Source organism: Cupressus sempervirens, chromosome 1, assembly GCF_028749045.1.
Source record: "Cupressus sempervirens isolate cs-2001-9-10 chromosome 1, ASM2874904v1, whole genome shotgun sequence".
Lineage (NCBI taxonomy): Eukaryota > Viridiplantae > Streptophyta > Pinopsida > Cupressales > Cupressaceae > Cupressus > Cupressus sempervirens.
In genome coordinates, this window is record NC_143118.1 from 331,029,560 (window position 1) to 331,048,867 (window position 19,308).

The window sequence follows — 19,308 nt, forward strand, 5'->3', positions numbered from 1 at the left end:
TGATTCCAATTCTATGACTTAGAAAAGGTTTGAAAATAGTAAAACCTCAAAGGAATATAGGAATATAGATAGTTTTATGGTTATTTCCTAAAAGTTGCTAAATTGTTGCAAAAGTTGCTAATGCAACTTTGCAATTTTTGCATTGACAACATTTGGGTGAATTATGCATTTTGGCTTGGAGGGTATGGAAACTAAAAGGTGTTGATGGGAACATGCTAGATAGGGTAGAAAAAAACCTATTAAAGCCTAAAAACATCTTAGAGTTGACTGTTTGTAGGATTTTCCCATCAGGACCTAGAAGGGTCACTTGGCACATTGTTACAAATTTGCTCATTTTGGGTTGTTACTTGGGTCCATCACCCTATCCTCTACATCAGGATTGATCCTAGGTTAGGGGTGGATAGAAAAGACCTATAAAGGTATTAAATAATGTAATAAGGCTATCAAAGCCTCTAAAAGATGTAAAAGGCACTAAAAGTGCAATATTTTGTAAAATTGCCAACATTGGCAATATAAGCCAAAATGGGCTTAATCAAGTCATGTAAAGGATCCAAAGGGAGGCTTCATTTGGTTTTGAGAGTCTAAATGAGTTTAAAACCTCATTCCCATGAGTGGGAGACAAGTTTGGGTAGTCAAAATTGATTGCTCCAAAGGTGGATTTAGTGTTTTCTCTAAACAAGAGTTTCATTTTACATTGGAAATCATCTAATATAACCAAAGTGAAGGTGTTTGAACCATTTTGGGATTCTAGAGACGTTGCAAAGTAAGATTTATAGAAAGCCCTAGGGTAAAGGGGCTAGAAAGGAGGGTTTTTTAAAAACCATTCTAAAGTTGATCATGAGACCAAAAAAATAAAAGAATCCTTGCATTTGAGTCATCTCTTAAGACTGTTTTGGGTCATCAAAGTTCCAAAAGTCAAGGGATTGTGAGTTGCTTTGTAAATGGCCTTAAACTAGGCCTAGTTGGCAGACTGAAATAGCCAGTTTTGAGTCTTTATAATATTTGGTATGTACTAGGTGCATGTTGCATGGTAATCTAGCCTTCTGGTGTTGTCAGTTTTGATTGTTCTAGAAAATCAATTTCAATTTGGTATTGGAAATAGTTTGGAGTTGGAGGACAAATGATGGGGAGGATCTTGAACAAGGTTCTAGCCTCAACTACTAGAACTCACTCCAGGCTTTCTCCTAGCCTCTTAGGGTATTTCTCCAATACCCTATTCCAAGGGAATCTTCTCTCTATTCCCTTATTACACTAATCCTCACCAATCAACTCAAAACTCTATTTCACCATGGGGTCTCCCTAGTGCTCTCATTGCACCGTTCTTCACAACTGGCTTCCAAGAGTGCATTCTTGGCTATATTGAATTCAAAGGCTTGTATTAGGTCTCATTCAATAGTTTTTAGGATCACTAAGTGGATTGGAGTATTGGGTTTCCAATCGATTTGCAGATTGCATAGTTAAGAGGGCTACTAGGACTAATAACAAATTAGGCCTCCAAAACTAATTTTTGGCTTATATCTCCTCAAAAACTTAAGAAGAACTCAAAAAAATTTATGATTTGGGTACCCTTTTGGCTCCCCTTGAAGATTTTTCAGGTTTGCAACACCGAAGTCATCCGTACAAGAGATTCCCAAAAATATGCCTATTTACAAGGGTTTCTTGTTTATATGAATAGGAATATAGAGGGGTTTTCCTTCCAGCACTCAAATGGACTCTAAATGACCAATCTTCTAGAATTAATTTCCTTCACTCACCACTCTTGCCTTCCATGAATTTGTATTGCACCCAACTGGTAGGGAGAGAAGGGATGAATCAATCACTGATTCATGTTTCCAGTCTACCTCTAAGACTTAGGGTGTCCTCCAAGATCACCACATTGAGTGTAATCACTATCCCCAAAAGGCCATACAATTCCTACGGTGGGATAGTGAGTTATCTCATTTTCTTTACAAAGTGCTGTAAACTGGACAACAAACTACCTAAAAACAAAATTTTTTAATAATTACCAAACAAAACGCTTTCAAGCCAAACTTCCTAAATAAAAATTGTTCTAAATCATGCCACCTAACATTATATCAGGTAAAACATGCAAAAAAAATGAAGGAAAACCTCAAAACTGAAAAAAACAGTCTTTTTGCTCTCAAAATGCATGCTACAGCACTTGTTTTTTTCAAAATGACAACTTCTTCCTCACTTTAGGGTTTGTGAAGTCATTTATAATTCCTCCTACATATTTTCCTCCCTTTCTAATTTTTTGCATCAGCCTCTTTATGTTTTAAAGAAAAAAACTCCAATTTCTAGCAAAGAACAACATTTTTTTCAAAAATTGCAAAATTGCAATAGAGCAACTTTTGCAATTTTTCTTTCTTACATGCCTTTTTACACTTCCAACTTGTCAAATAGGACACCCCTTAGAAATTTCATGCTAGATACCCTTTCCTAAGTTAGTTACTCATCACTTAAGCTACCCATTGCCCCATGGTAAGGTATACTTTGCCTTTTAGGCCATTTTGCAGTCTACCTAGGATATTTTGACTTCCTACACCCCAACTACTACACTTAGGTCCAATGACCCTTATTATTATTTAAAAGAGATCTCTTGGAGCACAAGACAAAAAAAATAAAAATGTGAGGGACCTATGTTTCAAGGTGCCCCTGCACCACCAACACCCCATTCTATGCTCCTTTCAAACACTTATTTGTTGATTTCATTGCCTAGCCGGGTATGCAAACTCGCCTAGGGCCTCTTGGAAAAAAAAAAAAACCTATGTAAAACAAGAAAAAAATACATATTTACATTAATTATACATTCTATTACTTGATTCCAAAAGGCCATCATGGTTCCACCATTGGAATTCAAGTTATAGAGGTTTCTTTGCTGATTGCTTTTAACAGACCAACGAACTGGCAACTTTAAAAAGATTTTTCAAACTAGTAAAGAAACTAATTAAAAAAACTCCTAATCTTTACCAAAGCATATAAATTCCATACAATATCAAACCAAATGAAAAAAAAAACCCTATCAATCCATTAAAGGTGTGGATGAAGGGTGAAATCAGAAAACTGTCATCAAAATGCTTAGTTTGCTCTTCATTCCAATGCCAAAATTCGTACAAAAGCATGTGCCAACCCTCAAACTGAATTGGATTGGTCTTAAATACCTCTTACCCATGTGAATCAACAGATCTCATAGGTTTCCAACTGATTCTTGAAGCTCTTATAAAGTTTTAGCACTTTTTGTTAATGTTGTCAAGCAACTTTGCAAACTTGCAAAGTTACCAAGTGCAACTTTTGCACTATTGTGCATTTAATGGCTCCATGACCTCAAACATGGTTAAATGAACCTATTTCCATGTAATTAAAACTTTTAAAATTTTTTCCATCTTTACCATCCTTCTGGGGTCTTGGTCAATGTTTGACCATTCTAGGCTCTAACAAGCAATTTAAGCAATTTTGCCAACATAGAAGTAACTTGGGAACTCAAACAAAACAAAAACCTATTTACAAAAAAAACTCACACACTTGGGGCTTTATCACATAGCCCTTATTAATGTGGTCTGGCCAAGACCACTACAAGCCAAAAATGATTTAGGAAACTTGGCATATTTCCTACGTGCTCCTGCACCAACAAAGCTCAAAGCCAATGGGTAGAAGTCAATAGTAGGAAGAAGAAGTTCTCGACTACTAGTCCCTTTTTTAACATGGTTAATAAGAGAAAGTAAAAACCTAATGTGGAAGGTAAGAATTATTGTTTGGGTAGGAAGAATAATAAAGAAATAAGAGAATTGGCAAGTAAAGTTGATATAGTAAATGGGAGACACTTCACCATCTAGGAGAGTTGTAATAAAAGTTATAAAGGAATATCATATCATAGAATATTAGAGGATTGAATGCTCCTCATAATAAGGATATTTTTTGGAATGTGGTTTGGTAGCATAAATAGGATGTGATTTTGGTGCAAGAAACTAAGATGACTAGAGATAAAGGGGAAATGCTTTCTTTCTTCAAAATGGAAATTGTTGGTTTGCAGGTGATATTTTCCTTTATAATATGTCATGTATGTCCAAGGAAAGGTGAAGTAACTTTTTTTTGAATTTGGAAGTGGTTGGAGAAGGCACTTTGAGAAAGCCCTAGTTTTGAGGGCATAAGATTGAGGGTTTGGTAGTTAGCCTATCGAATGCCCATGGCTAAGTAGATGGGTGTGAAAATATGTTGTTTTAGATCATGGTAGAATATTACCATATCCTGTATAGGGCCTTGGGTTAGAAATATTAAGACTTTCTTTGTAAGTGAAGGGTAATTAGGCCTATTTTGTTGAATCCATAGTGTTGGATCAAATAGTTGGTCCAAAGGAACTACAAATGAGATTGCTATATGCTGTCATACTCCAATAGTAGTATTTGTAACTATAATTTACTTGTATGGGGTTTGGGAGAAATTGGTGAAAATAAGGAATTACCTGATTCATAGCGATACTAAGATCAAGCCTAGATAATGTCCAAGTAAGGGGTTTTGAATAAACCTATTAAAGATATGCATTTAGACTATTGGAACAACCTAATTGAGATATTTGAAGACCTTAGAAAGAGTTGGGACAAGCCAATAAATTTGGTAACCCAATTTGAACATTTGGAGGGACCCTTGTGGAGAAGGGTAGGTATTTAGTTTAATGGTTTGAATCTATTCTTGAAACAAGTCATTTTCTGAATGTTTATTACTTCTTGGGGATCTAGTTTGACTCCTCAAATCATTGGTATCAAGCCTAGTAGATCTATTAAGGGGTGCAAAATTAGTTACTTGTGTTGTAGATTGTTATATTGAGAAGATGCCTCCAAAAAATAAATATAGAAGGAGATACAAGAGCTGATATAAGCTACTAAAATAATGGATAGAGAGTTGAGGAAACAAAGAGACTAAGATGCAATAAGGTAAAGAGAACTGAGACAATTAAGCAAGTAAAATGCAACCATCTTGGAAATCTTGGCAGCTTTGGAAAGGATTCCTATGAGGGATGTGCATGAAGAACAAGAAAGTGATGCTTAAGCACTTGGGAATCCTCATGGAGAGGATGGAGGGGACTTAGATCTTGAAGAAAGAAGGATGATAAGGTTGTTGAAGATATTTCAATGTGGTAGAAGAAAGACAATAATTGTTTTCCATATCTATCATGGCAAGATAGATAGTGATGAGGTTTTGGGGTTGATAGATTCCCAAGAGAACTATTATAATTATGGAGATATAAGTGAAGTAAAATAAGGTAAAGCTATACAAAACATAGCTAAGAGGGACAAAATTGACATGGTGGAGTAGTATAATGGAAAAGAGGTTTTGTAAGGGTGGAACAAACATGACCAAATGGTGAAGGATGTGCCTCTTCCATCAACTAATACAATCCAAAAATAGAGGATAAGGAATAAATTGAAAGAAAAGGAGATGGGTTTGATGACCTACATAGAGGAATTTCACAAGTTAAGCATAAGAGGTGGATTAGAGCATAAAGATGAAAATGTTGCAAGGTATCTTAATGGGCTCATATAAAACTTGCAAAATGGGATTACCTTGATTTTTCCTAAGATGCTTAGAGATAGTTTCCAATTGGCTATAAGTTGTAACGCCCCGCTCGGGAACCTAAGAGAAATAAACCTAACATGTTACAATGTTTACTGAACTATTTTTTTTTTTTTGAAGTTTAAACAACATCAAGATAACATTAATGCGGAAGCAATAAGAACATACACAACAAATACACATTTGCAATTACAGATATAGTTTCAATTCCTCAAAGGTTCCTTTACATTGAGTCACATTTAATAATTTTAAATTAATTAGTTTAAGTATCAAGTACAATGTCTCAAGATCATAAAGGAATAACAGATACATAATCGCATAAGCAAATGCATAAGTATAAACAATAAAATGAAAGTACATCCAATCAATAACATCCACTGCACATGTCGCAGGTTATGTAAGAAAAGATACAATACATCATGATACATGATAACGTATATACATCATCTGAAAAGAAGTCTCTAAGATAAGAAATAAGAATGATAAAGGTACATCTTCTACAACGAACATCCAATAGCTGGCAATGTGAAGGGGAAACCCAAATGGTAAGAAGGCACTACCTCCCGACCACGTGGTTACCTAGTCAGGCTTCCACTCCCACCATGCAGGGAAGATAATGAACGATCCACAAACGGCTATCAAACATAAAACACTCCTAAGCATGGAATACCTACTAGCCAAAACTATCTCAAAGGTAACACATACTACTCAAGAAGATAAAATAATCCAAAAGTAAGAACACTCGAACCAATACCGACACCACATAACCAAACATCATACACGAACCAAGTATAAACCAAATAACAAGATCATAAGATAAAGTCAACAAAATATAATCATCTCAAGTCAAAAGCCACATGTCAAAAGTACATTATCCATGAATCACCAATCATCATCAATGAAAGTAAATAACCATAATAAACACATCCGACAATAGATACACCACCATACAATAAGTACACCACCAGAGATACACAAAATCTACAGAGGAGACTCAGGCTACATACTAGGGTGTGTCATCACATGGCTGCTTGAGTTACCCTGGACTGATCTCTTAATAGACCCCGGACCCTCAAGCGTTGAGTTACCCTGGACTGGTTACTCTGAACCCCGAACCCTCAACATCACACATATGGAAAAATAGAAAGCCCTCTCAAGAAGACGAGGCACTCATCTCATTCCCATCCTTAGTCTATACAAGCACTAAAGGCATGGGTAGATCAAAAATCTCTAACTTATCTTTTTAGTGTGTTTTCCCCCCAAAAGTTTTAATTACTAGATTATCACTTATTACATCACTTGCATTAGGTTACCCTGGTACTGACCACTTTGGGTCTCGGACCCCTATGCAAGCCACTCCCAAGTCACGTACCTAGACAACCTCTCCTAAGCACATAAAAACATAGTTGTGTCCCATACCACAACACCCATAAAGATCAAACTCGGTTCCTTAACAAGCAACCTGATAACAAGATGGTTCTCCCATCCAAGTACACATCATTTCTCCACAAGATAAATCTCATAAATATAATCTCCAATATGAATCACAAAACACATCACAACATCTAGTCCCATAAATAGTATACAAGAAATCTGACAAAGCCTCTGGTGTACATCCTAGACTGGTCAAACTAGGTCAACTCCAAAATCCACAAGTAAAGACAATACATAGAAAACAGTACAATTTCATAGTTGGGTTTGATTTGAAAAGACATAAAAAAAAAAAGGTCAAAAGTAATGTTTTCAATTTGCATTACAATGAACGTTCAAGTGTAGGAGATTCTCGGTTTATTCTACCCATTAACCCATTCATTTATTCGACTCAATATATAAAATTATGATCACTTTTCCTAAAAGAATAGTTTGAGTGTACCCATTTATTTCTTCAAGTTATACAAGTAACACTTAAAAAATCTAATCATGACCCTTAACAACAATAAATAAGTTTACTCATCCGTTAAATAACTCTCAATATTAATAATTCTTAATTAAATCAAAATTTAAGTCAATTATTAATTTTTTACTAAACCATATTTCAATTATTAATAATATATATAAATATTAATTTAATAATAAATTTTAATAGTTGATAATATAAAATTATTAATAATTGATAATATAAATTACTAATAATATTATTAATAATTAATAATATAAATTTGATTTAATTTTTAAAACTTAATAAAAAGCTTTTTAACAAAAATGATTTTAAATACTTTTAAATTCTTTCATTAAAAAAAAGGGGCGCATTGGTAAAAGCAAGTGCAAGCCTTTATAGAGGCTGCGCTGCCGTGCGGCAGGCCTGCTGACGTAGGGCTTGCGGCAGCTCGTCTGCGCAGTAACTGCGTCAGCAGAGACTGCCGACGGCTGTACGTCGCCGGTGGGGGGGAAACAAACCCCATAAAAAAAAAATTAATTTTTTTTATTTTATTCTTTTTTTTTTAATATTTATAATTTATGTTTCATAAATTTCAATTTATATAAAATTTAATACAATTAATAAAACTCTCTTTCCCATGATCACATAAAAAGAATGCAAATACTATATATATTTTGTTTATAAATGATTGAAATTTTAGTTTAATAGGAAAAATAAATAAATCGAACCCTTCGAATTTCCAATCCTCAGATTTTCATTTCCAAAAACAAACCCTTTCCAAATTTAAATTTCTTAATTCCATTTTAATCCAAAACCCAGCTCTCGATTTAATACTAATTCCTTTCAATTGTAGAACGAGGTTATCTAAATAGTTTTTCAATCTCAATTCCCAAAAGAAATCAAATAACAAAAGATTTAGAAGAAAGGTAGCAGATTCATTCAGTAAAATTTGAGAAAGCAATTTTCAACAAGCACGAAGAAGACAGAGATCCGAAAGTATTCCTACAATGGTTCACAAACCCTACCTTGATCTGATGCTAACAATCTGGTGAAACCCTTGCTAATCCCAAACCCTTCAAAACTTCCAAAGATTTCTTTGTTCCTTTTCCAAAAGTGTGTTCCCTGAAACCTGTGTGTGCCCTAAAAACCTGTGTCCGAAAAACTCTCCCCCCAAATAATGACCCCAAAAACCTCTAATATAGAATCTAATTACCCCTTAGGGTTTCTGTCACCACAACTCTAAAATAATAATTATTTTATTTAATTAATTCATTGATGCACAATTAATTTCCTTTTTAAATTAAAATATTCTTTTATTATTCATTCATGCACTTTAAGTGAATTGTTAAATTACTTTATTTAACTAGCCACTTGACTTCTATTTTAATCAATTTATAACTTATAAATCTCATGCGCACTTAATGTGATTAAATATCTTTATTAATTTCACATGTTTAATCTTTTCAATTAATTTCTTTTATTTTCAACTCATGCACAAATCATGCGAACTTAAATCTTTTCCATAAATTAATATCTTCTAACTTCTTAATTTATTTTTGAACGTTTAAATTTGATAAATATTTATTAACTTAAATAACAATAATATTTAGCATTTATTTAAAAATGAACTCTAAATATATTATTATTAAATTAAATAAATATTATCACGTTCTAAATTTAATCTTAAAACTTTTATCTTCAATTTAATTCTTTATATTTAATTAATTTCTCAATTAATTAAATATAATTAAATATTCATAATATCATAATAATTTTTCCATTAAATTAAATCATTAATTTAATCTTTTAATTAGACTTAATTAACAGAAAATACATCAAACACTCACAAAACAACATACGCACAAAATACTCACGGGTTTAAAAAGGGTAGACAGTCTGTTACGAGTCCTCCTTGCAGGACAAGTATTATAGGCTTATGGCTAGGATTGGACCTGATCATTATCTTCCCATTCTCACCATTTGAGTATTTGTAATAGGGCACGCTCATCCTGGAAATTCAGGGAAGTCGATGCCCGGTACCTGCATCCTGCATAAAAGACGAGCATGTACATGTATATAATATATCTAAACTAAACAGACAATGGCGGGGAGTGGTTCATCGTGTAGATCCCGACTAGCAGGTGACTACGACTCCCTCCCTTAACCACATCAAACACTTCAGACAGAAAGATAAAATAAACACGCGCACCATACACATGCAAGTATGGGGTAAGTATTGTAAAAATCACAAGTCTAACATCAAATGCGTACATATAATAATGCATCTCTATCAATACAACATAATCATCATTAAAGACATCATGTTAACATTTTTATGAAAGAAACCGCATTTACTAACTAGGATCATCAAAATACCATTAACAACACATGAATGAAATCAACTAAGCAATAATAACCGATACATTTGTAATTCAAGACATGAAATAATATCATAATATTACAAATCTAGTATCTCTAAAGCTAATCAAAGCATAAAATCAACCTAAAAGAATTTGACAATGATAACAGAAATGCGAACTAGGGGCAGGCACTACATAAGTGCATAAGATATGGTCAATAGGAAGAAAGAGAGACAAGAAGGTGGTAGAGGAAATGCAAACAAAGGAAGGGGAAGAAAAACCAATAATATAGGAATAGGACAAAGAAGAAATGACAAGGGTAATGAACCTTTTTTTCTTATCAAAGAGGAGGCTATAGAGTTGGAGGAAGTTTTTCTTTAGGTAGAGGAACATGGATGTTTACAGGAAGGGTAGGGAACACATCAATTAAGTGTCAATTAAATGATCAAGGCGAAAGGAAGATTAAGAAGAGGGTCAAGAAATTAGAGCACATAGAGGTTCAGATCCTTATGTTTAACTAATTTTAGAGACTAAAGGATAAATGTTGATTTTTATAAGGGGAAAACAAAAAAGGTGAAACCAAAGCTATTAATTTTTAGAGCATAATATAAGAGTCAAGATAATTTGTGAATGACAAGAATTCATCTAGGTTCCAATGATAGTTTAGTTTCATATGAAATGGTGAACAATTTATATTTGGAATGGTCACCACACAATAGGCCGTAAAGAGCATCACATGTAAGTAGTGATGATTTTATTAAAAGATAGATGACTATGAGGTGACTATCCTGAATTGAATGACATCTCTAGGAATTGATTGGAATCCAGTTCTATATGATTGTGCTCTACTTTAAACAAATGGAAGTTTTGAGCATTGTAAATCTGTTTCAAGTCATTAGAATGTGACTTCCCAGAAGTATGTACTTATAACTATTTTAAACTATGTCAAACTCTTCATGAAAGATATGACCCAAATGCATCACCATTGTGTTGAATCTTCTAATATACATCTCCATTAAAATATGTTTGCTGGTGTAAACCTGTGAGGAATAGTTGGTCCCAGTTCAGTTGTGTGTCAATATTAGGAATGTGACCAATTAATGCTACAAATAAAACCTAAATCTCATCACTTACACATCATAACAATACGGTCCACCTCATTCATGTGATAATCTTGGGGAAGAGGTTGTAACATTGTATTTGGAACCAATTGATCACTTTTTATCTCTCTCCCTCTCTCCCTATTCAATCTAACGAGCCAACTGGATCTGCTCGACATTTTAATGTCTCAAGTATTGCCTCATGGTATGACTCGCAAACTTTCCAAAGAATCTTATTATGTGGTTTTCCACCATATTTTATCAAGTGGACATTTGATGCGACAACAAGGTTTGAATAATGAAGAATCTTCCTCTCTGTTTGCTAATCCTCGAATAACCACAACTTAGGATTCTTCATAGGATATCATCTAAGCCATGTGCCTGTTACAACCACCGCACTGAGATGGTACTCTATACCTTCACCATCTATAACTGAGTGATCCAATTTTTGTTTGGCTTCAACACAATGACACAAATAATAATCCATCCCTTCTTCATTGTCTTCATGTGCAATAACATCAAAAACATGGCCTACAGTGACAAATGTACAAAATGCGGTTATTAATTTAGAAAATACTTGGGTAAAAGTTATAAAGTTACATATTGAAATTATAAAGATATATAAATATATATATATTACCAGGTTGCACTAGATCTGACAAGCGGTCAAAGTCAATAGACGAATCCATCTCTACCATTTCTAGTGCTTGTGGGGGACAATAGGTGTCAATTGGGTCCAACACCCGTATATCCCATTTGTCCACCCATTCAATTGACTCACAGTCATCCCAATTTTCCTCTGCACATGATGGACAATAGCATGCCATTTTTTGTGTGTGGATACTCCATCAACCTGCATCAAAGCTTCTAAAAGAGTGTAACTCACTAGATCCTGTTAGTGTTCAACAATCCTGATATAGTGCAATGATAGTATTATCTATCAACCAAAAAAATCTATGAACTGTAGACTCACCTTCCTTAACTAGACCCATTGTAGTGTTACACCATTGGATGATGGATTTTGCATCTATCAATATTGCTCCATCTTTGTACTTTAGTTCTTCATGAGCCAAGGCTCTTATAATGCATGCGCCTACACCATCGTGCTCTCCCTTACCATGACCAACCTTTGTGCAATTCCACATATATTGAATTCTACACAACCTATGCATCCTACTCAACCAATAAAACATTCATGCATTCTTGAATTGAGATGCACAATTGTCTGACCAAATAATGTGTTGATGATATGATATGCCCTTGTTAGCCAAATCTCCATAAAATAGTTGAAAACAACCATGTACGAACTCTGTAGAATGTGATCGATCATCACTGATGTAAAAATGGTACTCCCTCAAAATCTTCCTATCATCCTCTGTACTTGTAGGTGAATGCATGAATGTTATGTGAACAAATATGGAAACTTGTTGAGATGTATAATACTTTTCTTGCACCTTATTTTGTGGTTGTAGTGTGTAGTTCTTAGCAAAATCTACAACTAAAATAATGGTATCCAATGGAAATGTATCCTTGCACAACTTGAATTGCAAATCCAACCATCAAGCTCTATGGGTATGCCTTGCATACTCGTAAATAATCTTTTCATGAAAAATCTTCATGAACTCATATACTGAAATCTTTTCAATGGCTAGATCACATCTTTTACCATGTTTCCCATCTTTTAGAGCATATGTCACTATCTTGAATTTTTCGTAATCTACTATTTCATTTCCAATTGCATGCGTACTATCCATATGTTGACAAGTTGATAAAAGTTGCAAAAAACCACAAAATAAGAACGTACCATCCAAGCATGATGTCTTGTAAAATTGTTGGCCATCCCCTATTTCACATAAAATGTTGGATATGAATTCCCTTGAAGATCTTGGTGGCTCTTTTATGTCACAATCCTGCAAAACAAACTGAGAATGCAAAACTACGCATATATGCCTAAAAACATCAAAATGGTTAAAAAATTCAATATGTATCCTACAACAACAAGTTGTGCATGTGTGATTTATCTTCACATAAAAAGGTTTACCCATCTCAAAAAATCTTTGACTTATTCGAATTTGAGGATACATACTAATAAATTTTGCAAAAAATTGTGTCTAAGTTGAGTCCAAAAAATGTTTCGCATGTGGCTCGCGATTTCGGCTACCAATCCTCATTCTTACAACATCTCTTTGATTAGGATAAACATGTGTATTATTTTTCAAAAAATCTTTGATCAATGATTTCAAGGATTCACTAATTTCTTTATCCTTTTGTGGTAGTCTACCACTAAATGTCCATAACTCATTTTTTGTTGGATCTTCTAATCTCTCACGTCTTAGCATGAATCTCTTTAGGGTACCTCTACCAATTTTTAATGTTTTGCTTGTCTTTCTCATGAGTCAAGCTTTCTTCATTTGGCTACTTACTATTGTCGATGTGAGTACTCATCTTGTGATATTACTATCTTTGGTGCGTAATTTAGAACCCACTTTGTTATAAGCACTCATTAGATTCTTTACAATATTTCTTTCATTTGAATCGTCCATCATTCTTAGCCCAAGAATCTTCGTGATAGGCCTAAATTTCAAATTTCTCATCATTTCAACAAATAATTGGCTTTGACCTATAATATTTAATTCTTCAAAAAATAATCTCCACATACTATTAACTTTTCTTTGACAAGTACGCTTGCTAATCTTGTCAGGCATTGATTTCAAAATGTTAGTATTAATATCAATCAAATATTTTGGTCTTCTAAAATGAATTCTAGAAGGTGTTCTAATCTCTTCAATTCTCTCAACATTTTGAACATCAGTATAAGGTTGAGTGTATTGCATACCTTGAACCGAAGATGATGTGCCTTGGCAATAAGATGTAAAAAATGGAATATCACCTACTTGATGTGTTGATGTTGTGCTTTCAACATGACATGATGGAGTGTGTATATCGTCGGATCTACAAATCAGTGTCTCTTCTACATGAGAGGATGATATGCCTTCAACATTGGAAGATGGTACTCCAACATTGGAAGATGGTGTAGTGGACGATATGACTCCAACATTGGACAATGGTGTAGCTTCACAATCAATTGTCTTCTTGAGCGTAACAATCTCATTCGTTCTCTTTGTCTTTCTAATTCTTTGTCTTTGTTTCTTTGTACTAGTGGTTCTTGATCCTCTTCAAAAGTCAATTCTTCATTATTGCTTTGTAGTTTTCTTTGTTCACGTAGTAATTTCATTTTATCTCTTTTAATTGCCAAATCTCTCTCCCTATCTTCATTTGTTTTAATCTTTGGTTTCTTCCTTGGCATGATGATGATTTCTACATGTCAAATTATTCAAACATCTGAATTACTTAAAATGTGTAAATTACAAATTATTCAATTACATATAAAAATTATAATTATTTGAATGAATACACAATATATATCAAACGACTTGTCAAATTTCTAACCATTCCAAAATAACATTTCATTCAAAAATACAATTTTCAATGAATTCACTATATATTAAATAACATGTCAAATTATAATCAAATTTGTATCTATATATTGACAAACAATATTTAAAATGGATTGCACTAACCTTTTCTATACAAGGAATATTCAAAAAGTCTTCAAATCACGTATCCAATGATTGAATTTGGTGTTTGCTAACTTCCAAAAGTGTTGAAATAGTGTTTGCTATTTTGAAACCCATGATTTGTGTCAGAATGATAGAGTGCATAACAGACCAAAAGCAAGAAATGGATGAAATGGGCCCCAAGGTTGGTTTTTTACCATTTTTAGGTGATTTGAGATAGTGTGTACGCACTATAGCACATACACACTATAGCGCATAAGCAATATAGCGCGTACGCACTATAGTGCATATGCACTATGTGAAATCACATCACTCCCATCCTCCCTACTACTCTCTATCCTTCTTGCTCTCTCTCCCATCCCCTCCCTCTCTCTCTTCCTACTCTCTCTCCCCTCTCCCATCCTTTACTCTCTCTCACTCTCCCTCTCCCACCACCTACTCTCTCTACCTCTCTCACCCTCTCTCCTCTCCCATCCCTGACTCTTTAGATCTCTCTCACACACTCTTATCCCCCCTATCTCTCTCCCTCTCCCTCTCCTATTGCCTACTTTCTCTCCCCCATCCCCTACTCTCTCTCTCCTCTCCCATCCCCTACTTTGTCTCTCTTACACACATTCCCATTCCCCCTATCTCTCTCCCTCTCCCTCTCCCTCTCCCTCTCCCTCTCCTACTACCTACTATCTCTCTCTCTCAAGTTCTCTTTCTCCCTCTCTACTCTCTCTCTCTCTCCCATCTTGTACAAGCTCTCTCTACCACCACCTACTCACTCTCACACTCTCTCCCATTCCCTACTCTATCTCTCTTACACACACACACACACACACACTCCCATTCCCCCCCTCTCTCTCTCCCTCTCCCACTCCCTCTCCCACTGCCTACTTTCTCTCCCCCATCCCCTGCTCTCTCTCTCCTCTCCCATTCCCTACTCTCTCACACTCACACTCTCTTCCATCCCCTACTCCGTCTCTCTCTCTCTCTCACACACACTCCCATCCCCCCTCTCTCTTTCCCTCTCCCACCACCTACTTTATCTCCCCCATTGTCATACTCTCTCTCTGCCAACCCCTACTCTCACACTCTCACCCATCCCCTACTCTCTCTCTTTCAGAGATACACACACTCTTATCCCCCCACTCTTCTTCTCTCCCATCCCCTACTCTCTAAATTTGTCAGACACACTCCCATCACCCCTATCTCTCTCCCTCTCCCTCTCCCACTCCCTCTCCTACCGCCTAACATCTCTCTCTCTCTCTCAAGTTCTTTTTCTTCCTCTCTACTCTCTCTCTCTCTCTCTCTCTCTCTCTCCCATCCCCTACTCTCTCTCACACTCTCCCATCCCGTAATCTCTCTCTCTCTCTCTCTCTCTCTCTCTCTCTCTCTCTCTCCCATCCTGTACGAGCTCTCTTTGCCACCACCTACTCTCTCTCAAACTCTCACACTCTCTTCCATCCCCTACTCTGTCTCTCTTACACACACACTCCCATCCTCCCTCTCTCTCTCTCCTCTCCCATTCTCTACTGTCTAGATTTGTCACACACTCCCATCCCCCCTCTCTCTCCCTCTCCCACTCCCTCTTGCACCACCTACTATCTCTCTCTCTCTCAAGTACTCTCTCTCCCTCTCTACTTTCTCTCTCCCATCCCCTACTCTCACTCTCTCTCTCTCTCCCATCCCCTACTCTCTCTCACACTCTCTCCCATCCCCTACTCTCTCTCTCTCTCTCTCTCTCTCTCTCTCTCTCTCTCTCTCTCTCTCTCTCTCTCTCTCTCTCTCTCTCCCCCATCCCATACAAGCTCTCTCTGCCACCTCCTACTTTCTCTCAAACTCTCACACTCTCTCCCATCCCTTAATCTATCTCTCTTATAAATAAATACACATTCCCATTCCCCCCCTCTCTCTCTCGTAGTCCCTGTCCCACTACCTACTCTCTCCCATCCCTTACTCTATCTCTCTTACATGCTTCCATTCCACCTCTCTCTCCCTCCCACTACCTCTCCCACCACCTACTGTCTCTCTCTCTCTCTCTCCCATCCCTCTGCCATTGCCTACTCTCTCTATCTCTCTCTCCCTTCTCTCATTCTCTACTCTCTCTTTCTTTCACACATACACACACCATCCCCCCTCTCTCCTCTTCCATCCCCTACTTTTTCTCTCACTCACTCTCCCTCTCCCAATCCCTCTCCCATTGCCTACTCTCTCTCTCTCTCTCTCTCTCACACACACACACACACACACACACACACACACACACACACACACACACATAGACACACACACACACACACACACAGACACATTTTCACACTCTCTCCTATCCCCTACTCTCTCTCTCTTTCTCTCTTACATACATTTCTATCCCCCCTTTCTCTCCCTCTCCCACTCCCTCTCCCATCGCCTACTCTCTCTTCCATCCCCTACTCTCTCTTGAGCTACTTTGTCTTCCCCCTCTTCCATTCCATACTCTCTCTCTTTCACACACATGCACTCCCATCCTCCTCTCTCTCACTCTTCCTCTCCCACTCCGTCTCCCATTTCCTACTCTCTCTCTCCCCCATCCCCTACTCTTAATCTCTCTCTCCCAACCTCTACTCTCTCTCACACTTCCTCTCTCTCCCATCCCCTACTTTCAATCTCTTTCCCCCATCCCGCACTCTCTCTTTTCCACCCCTACTCTCTCTCACATCTTGTACTCTCTCTACCATCCCTACTCTCTCTCCCATCCTATACACTCTTTACCACCCCTACTTTTTCTCACTTTCTCTCTATCTCTCTCACACACACATGGCCATTCCCTTATCCCCCCCCACCTAGTTCTCTTATGCAATTTAGGTCTTAATAGTGCATGCACACTATAGTGCACACACGCTACTGAGAAATCATGTTTTAGATAGCGTGTGCACACTATAGCGCATGCGCGCTATAGGGCACATGCGCTATTAAAAGCTTATTTAAACCCAAGCCTAAGGCTTGGTTTTTCCTTGGAGATCCAACCCAAAGGTTTGGAGTTTATGAATAGGTCTGAGAAGTGTTTTCCAGAAAACATACCAAAAATTATTGTTTTTTCTTGTGTGCTCCCCTTCAAGATTCCTCGTGGTTGGGTATCGATAAGATCAGGTTACATAGCATTATAGGTCTCTGTGTTAGCTATCTAACCATATAATTTATTTTTAATTTGAACTATTTCAAACCTTTCATCTATAATTTCTTTTGAATGTATGTTCATTTTTTTGTCAAAAACCACCATGTACTAATTAGGCTATAGATTTTACCTCGTTCATGGAATTTTGCAACAACTTAGTTTTTTAGAAACTAGACTCCATTCTACACACTTTGAAAAAAAAAGTTTTGATTTTAGATTAGTTTTCAATTATTTCTAGGGGGAGCACACAGATATTTCACGTTTTTGGGATGTGTCTAGTTAAAAAATTCATTAAAAAAAAATACACATTATAAAATTACCCAAAAAATCTGGGATAAACTACATAGTGTTAAGTAACTTTTGACTAGAGCGATTAAAGAATTTCAAAAAAAAAAGTTAAAATTTTAGGGGGGCCACACTTTGTACTATGTTATATTTTTTTGGAATAAATAGTACCGCTTTTTGTGGCCCCCTTTTTTGAGGACCTAAAACTAAACCATTTTGAAAAATAATTAGTAGTTTAGAAACTAGATTCAAAGGACTACGACTTTTGTTTTTTCATATATTAAAATTTTGAGCGTAACTATCTTCAAATTCTTGTTGAAGTTCAAAATTTGTAGATTTCAAGAAAAAGGTGTCCACTTATACCCCTCTTTTGGCACCACAACTTTGTGCACTTACCCGTACATATGTACAATTTTAGTGCATTTTTAATTTATAGTGTACAATCTTATTAGACAGAGTTTTATATTGTTAAGATTAGGGTTTACTTAATTATAAATATGTTATATATTAAATTAGGGTTACTATTAACTAAAGATTATGGTTTTTTAAATTATGAATATTTAGGATGTAGTCAACTAGGAAAACTTACAAACGGTTGGAGAAATTTCATCCCAAGCTGAAACAAGTACACACATCTCTTGCAAGTACAATTTCTCTCTATATTTAAAGGTCTATGAAAACTTTATAACTTTACTTTTTAATTTTAGAGACATTTCCCCTTACAAACTTGCTTGATTTTATTTGTTATGTTGTGTGTGCAGTAGTCAATGATGGAAATGTTGGACACGAGGAAATTGAAGTTGAAGCAATGAATATCGTAGAAGGATCATCCCAAGGTCAAAGAAGTATGTTCATTGAGCTATTTAGTTCAAATTAAAATTTGGAACTTTATAATATTTGTAGATATTAGAATTTAGATAAAATTATATAATATTTCAAGTTATGTGTATACACACATGCCCCCCAAAAGGATTGTATCTTAAGACTTCTTTTTAATTTTTCTTATAGTTCGAGATGAAACAACAAATGAGAATGTTAATCTAGCTGAAATGTTGAAGAGAAAAAATAGTTATAGAAATATAGATCATTTAATTGAAATGGATGTGGAAAAATTGAGAGAATATGCTAGTCAACCGATACATACTATGAAGATGAAATTGAATAAAAAGTCTAAGGAAATAATTGCACAATTTGAGAATCTTGATACAGTGGAGAAAACTCAATCATTATCAATTTCACTTCTTAAAGACGAATTAAAAGAACCATTGAAACTATTGGGTATAGCTACAAGTATACAAAAATTGAGGACTTCTAAATTACAAAAAGATATTGTTGAAAGTGTTAAGGATTACATTACATTGAGGAAAAAACTAGATCTGCAGATAAATTTGTTGCACGA